At 39.8% G+C, this 6,000-nt stretch overlaps 1 non-coding gene across 1 annotated transcript; it reads left to right on the top strand.

The window, feature by feature from the left end:
* The first annotated feature begins 5,431 nt into the window (after positions 1 to 5,431).
* Positions 5,432 to 5,538, top strand: LOC131224471 (small nucleolar RNA R71). The gene has a single exon (XR_009160952.1). It is a non-coding gene; the product is annotated as a small nucleolar RNA R71 (small nucleolar RNA).
* The last annotated feature ends 462 nt before the right edge of the window (positions 5,539 to 6,000 follow it).

Below are 6,000 nucleotides of genomic sequence, written 5' to 3' on the forward strand. Positions count from 1 at the left end.
GGGAGCAAACCTATGGTGAAGACTGTACACCCAACCCTTTTTTACATATCATCCATGGGGAATCGAATCCTCACTTATAGGGAGCAAACCTATGGTGAAGATCGTACACCCAATCCATTCAATTTTCTCAGGTTGGTTCCTTTCATGTTTAGTGATTACCAAGTTAATCCTTCAATATCGACTGAAACCTTAATGTGTAAGCGAGATGTGACATGTAAAATTATGATTCAATCAATGTTTAAAACTTCTAATCATGGATTGATAAGTCGCTCTCAACTGTGAAATCTATCAAACAACTAAATCCAAGAGACATAAATCACCAACATCATGTATCTTGTAAGTCTAAATCCAAGATGGTCGTCAAAATCACTTCGAATTCATACGAAATTCCAGAAAAATTTAAAAATTTTCACAATTTCTGCTCAAGACCAAGAAAACACTGATTAGGTAACCTAATCTCCCACCCCCAACTAAAAATCTACATTGTCCTCAATGTAAAAGATATGCTCGCAATGTACATGAGACAATGAAAGTAAATGAGAAGTGATGGGAAGATTGTACCTGGACGAGGGATTCAAGAAGCTTTTACACAAAGATCTCAGCATGAAAGCAAGTCAGCACAAGAGAGAAACCAACAAAAGAAAACTATCCTAAAATAATGTAGAAAGCAAATTAACCTAGAACAACATAAAGCAAACTACCCTAGTCCTATGAAAACAGGAAACCTACCTATACCTCCATCAGACTAGGAGATCAATCCTGGTAAACAGGATCAGTCAGAGGTATGGACATGTCCTCTGAATCAAATTTCTCGACAAATGGCTTTAAGCGATGTCCATTTACTTTAAACTCCTTGCCATTGTCGGGGTCCCTTATCTCGATAGCCCCATGAGGATAAACATTGATAACAGAGAAAGGGTTGGTCCAACGAGATCGGAGCTTACCCGAAAAGAGATGTAATCAAGAATTATATAAGAGGACCTTTTAACCTGGCGTGAATGATTTTCAAAGAATGTATTGGTCATGAAATGCCTTCATCCTTTCCTTGTAAATTCTCAAGTTCTCGTACGCATTGTTCTAGATTTCTTCGAGTTCATTCAACTAAAGTTTATGTAGTAAGCCAGCGTTGTCCAGATTAAATTCATATTTTTTATCGCCCAATAGGCTTTATGTTCCAACTCTACAGGTAAGTGGCAAGCTTTCCCATAGACAAGTCTAAAGGGAGACATTCCAATAGGGGTTTTAAATACAATACAGTAGGCGTATAAAGCATCGGTCAATCGAATTGACCAATCCTTTCGAGTTAACTGTTTTCTCCAAAATGTGTTTGATCTCTCTATTGGAAATCTCAACTTGCCCACTTGTCTGTGGGTGATATGGGGTGCTCACCTTATTAGAGATATCGTATTTCTTCATTAAACTCTCGAATGACCTATTACAAAAGTGTGATCCCCCATCACTAATGATAGCTCTAGACGTTTCGAATCGGGAACGGATGTTCTCTTTTAGGAATTTAATGACCGTGCGATGGTCATTATTCCGACACGGAATCGCTTCAACCCATTTAGTGACATAGTTTATAGCGAGCAAAATATATAGATTTTCAAAAGATTGGGGGAATGGTCCCATGAAATCAATGCCCTAGCAATCAAATACCTCAATGATAAGAATGAGATTCAAGGGCATCATATTTCGATGGGACAACACTCACAATTTCTGACAATGCTCACAAGCTTTGCAAAACTCATAAGTGTCCCTGAACATAGTGGGCCAGTAAAAGCCACACTGTAAAATCTTGGTTGTGGTCTTTTTGGCAGAAAAGTGACCACCACAGGCCTGTGAATGACAGAAAGAGATGATACTCTGATGCTCAACGTCTGACACACATCTCCTTAAGATTTGGTCTGGGCAATATTTAAATAAATATGGATCATCCCAAAAAAAGTTACGCACCTCGGTGAAAAATTTCTTCTTATCTTGCGCAGTCCAATGTGTCGGTATGGAACCTGTGGCAAGATAATTAGTAATATCAGTGAACCAAGGTGAGTGGTAGACTCTAAACAATTGTTCATCAGGGAACATGTCATTGATATGTGTCATTTCAAGGGAATCAGAGGGATTAAGGCAAGAAAGATGGTCAGCCATTACTTTCTCTACTCCCTTTTTATCTTTTATTTTTAGGTCAAATTCCTGGAGTAGGAGGATCCATCGTATCGGTGGGGCTTAGCATCATTCTTAGCAAGAAGATACTTGAGTGCCACATGATCGGTGTAAATAATGATCTTGGATCTAATCAAGTAGGACCAAAATTTGTCCAAAGCGAACACTACGGCCAAAAGTTCCTTTTCCGTAGTCAAGTAGTTCACTTGGGCGGATTTAGAGTCTTACTCGCATAATGAATAACGTAGGGTTTCTTATCTTTCTTTGGCCTAAAATCGCCCCAAGACCATAGTCCGACGCGTCGCACATAAGTTCAAAAGGAATGCCCCATTGGGTGGTTGTATGATGGGTGCACTGGTCAGCATGCCCTTAAGCTTAATGAAAGCTTCTTGGCATGGCTCAGTGCACTCGTATGGTGCATCCTTTTGAAGTAGATTACATAGAGGACAAGAGATGAGACTAAAGTCCTCGATGAATCTTCTGTAAAACTCAGTGTCTTAAGAAGAATCGCATGTCCCGTATGTTTTTGGGTAGAGGTAGGTTAGAGATAAGATTAATTTTTTCCTTATCCACCTTGATTCCTTTGGATGAGATAATATGTTCAAGGATAATTCCCTTATGAACCATGAAATGACACTTCTCCCAATTAAGTACCAAGTTCTTTTCTTCACATCTTTTCAGCACACATTTAAAACTTTCTAAGCACTCGCTGAAAGATGAACTGAAAAGAAAAATCGTCCATGAAGACCTCTAGATATTTCCTCACTATGTCGAAAAGATACTCATCATACATCGTTGAAAGGTGGCGGGCATTACATAATCCGAATGACATCCTTCTCGTAGGCAAAGTTGCCGTAGGGACATGTAAATGTGGTCTTTTCCTGGTCCTCGGGGGTGATTCAATCTGATTGTAACCCGAATACCCGTCAAGGAAACAATAATAGGAATGACCACTAGCCTTTACAAAATTTGATCAATGAAGGGCAAAGAAAAGTGGTCCTTCCTTGGACGGTATTCAACTTCCTGTAGTCAATGCACATTCTCCTACCAGTAGTAACTCTAGTTGGCACGAGTTCATTGTCGGCATTGGCTATGATAGTGATTCTGAACTTCTTAGGAACCACCTGAGTTGGACTCACCCATTGACTATCGGATATAGGGTATATGATACCCACATCCAATAGTTTAAAAACCTCGGCCTTAACCACTTCCCTCATGTTTGGATTTAGTATATGTTGTGATTGCCGAGCGGTCTTCGCATTATCCTCAAGATATATACGGTGAGTACAAATCGAGGGGTCGATTCCCTTAAGGTTTGCTATCGTCCATCCAAGGGCTCCCTTATGCTCAATGAGAGTAGATATAAGCATACTCTCCTGTTCTTTCCCCAGGTGGACAGAGATCACCACTGGATATGTCTCAGCTTGACCTAAATAGACATATTTCAAATCAGAGGGCAAAGGTTTTAAGTCAAGCTTCGGCGGTTTGAGGTTAGACGGTAGAAGCACTACATCAGTTTGGGGCAACTCTTCAAATTGTGGCCTCCACCGGTTAACTTCAAGTACCGGTGCAGTATCAAGCAAGACACACGTCTCCCTAATCATGTCATCATCAAAATCATAAGAGTGGGTCAGGCACGTCTCAGAGGGTCGAGGATAAGGTCAGGTGTCGTATCTTCCTCGAAAGAGTCAATCATGTTAATGTCATGGAAATCGTTATCATCCTCTAAGTTTCGCCGTTATTAAAAAGATGTTTGACTCTAATGTCATATTCCCAAAAGACATAGTCATGACACTATTCCGACAATTGATAATTGCGTTTGAAGTGGTAAAGAATGGGCGACCAAGAATGACAGAACCGAGTGTTCATGTTATTGATGGGTTCGGTGTCCAGAATGATAAAATCTATAGGGTAGTAAAATCTATCAACTTGGACCAACACATCCTCAATTATCCCTCTTGGTACACAAACAGAGCGATCAGCAAGTTGCAGTGTGGCTAGGGTGGGTTTTTATTCACCCAAACCTAACTGTTTGTATACCTAGTAGGGAATCAGATTGACGCTCGCTCCTAAGTCAAGAAGTGTGTGATCAATTCGATAGTCCCCGATTACACATGATATGGTTGGGCTATCAGGATCTTTGAATTTCTGCGGCACATCTTGCTTTAGGATGGCACTCACTTTCTCAGTTAAGAAGATTTTCTTTCGAATACTCTGCCGTCGTTTGGTCGTGCATAAGTCTTTCAGGAATTTGGTATATGAAGGTATCTGTTTTATGACATCAAGTAGAGGAATGTTGACTTTCACTTGTTTTAACATCTCTAGGATATCCTAAGAGTTAGAGAGAAGTTTTGGTGCGACCAACCATTGGGGAAATAAAGCAACTGGCTTTTCTATAAGTTCCGGTTTTAATTTTTATGGGGCATCACTAGATCCATCATTGTTGTCTTCTTCCGGTTCTTGAAGCTTTTCTAGCCTAACCAGAAGGGTTTTATCAATGATCTTCCTACTCCTAAGAGTGGTGATGGATTTCGTGTGCTCCATTTAATTTGAAGAGCTAGGATTACTTATCTCGTATTGCGGTTTGGGATTGGGGAGTGGTTGTGTAGGAAGCATCCCCTTTTCTATAACCATCATACGTGAATCCATCTTTTGCATAAAATCTCGCATTGCCTGGTTCAGCTCTTGCATGGAATTTTAAATCGGTTCTTCTTGAGGTTTTCCCTGATTTGGATTTTGATTGAAGAAACCTTGAGAGGTAGCAGTTTGTCCATTTCTCGAACTAAAGTTTGGATAATTTTTCCAACCAGGATTATACGTATTAGAGGTTGGTCCATTAAAAGGTCTTTGATAAGTATTTACGGCATTGGATTGTTCATTTAACACTTCTCGAAAGGCGGGTATTGTAGGACAATTTTCAGTTGTATGAATGTTGCAATCACAGATGCCGCAAACACTTTCATTAACCTTATCCTTCTTTCCTTCCATGGCCTCAAATTTTCTTATGAGCGTAGTCACTTTATACTTGAGATCATCCTCTTTTTTCAAGAGATATAATCCACCTTTCTCCTTAGATTGAGTCGGCCTAGACGTGGTGTTCGATTTTGGGTAATAGTCCCATGATTATATTTTTTCAGCAAGACTATCGAGGTAATCCCATACCTCGTCAACATTTTTATTAATGAATTCTCCATTACACATTATCTCGACCATTTGGCGCATGGAAGATGTCAGTCCATCGTAGAAAAAATTTGTAATGCGCCACGTTTCAAATCTGTGTTGTGGGCATGAACTAACCAAATCCTTGAACTTTTCCAAATATTGGTAAAATGTTTCATCCTCCTTTTGGGTGAAGTTCATGATTACTTTTCTAAGGGTAATCATTTTATGATGTGAAAAAAATTTCTTTATAAATTTCCTCTCCATATCATTCCATGTGTCAATGGATCTAGGATGCAGTGAATGTAACCACGTCTTAGCCTTCTCCTTCAAGGAAAAAGAGAAAGTTAGCCTGACTGTGTCCTCAGACACATGTTGAAAATATAAAGTGGCTATGATCTCATTAAACTCTTTCAAATGTAGATATGGTTCTTCAGATTCAAGCTCATGGAACTTAGGAAGGAGTTGGATAACCCTTGGCTTGATGTTCATATGTCTTGTATTTTTAGGAAAAATCATGCATGAGGGCGTACTCACCCCTGCTGGTTGTAAATAATCTCGTAAAGTACGAGGCGGGGGTGCTTGATGCACCTCATTCTCATCCTGAATGTCTTCCACCCTAGGTTGGGGTAGAAGAAGTTGGTTTTCAGCCATCACTTCAATTAACTCAGGGGATTTCGA

The sequence above is a fragment of the Magnolia sinica genome, chromosome 13, assembly GCF_029962835.1.
Source record: "Magnolia sinica isolate HGM2019 chromosome 13, MsV1, whole genome shotgun sequence".
Lineage (NCBI taxonomy): Eukaryota > Viridiplantae > Streptophyta > Magnoliopsida > Magnoliales > Magnoliaceae > Magnolia > Magnolia sinica.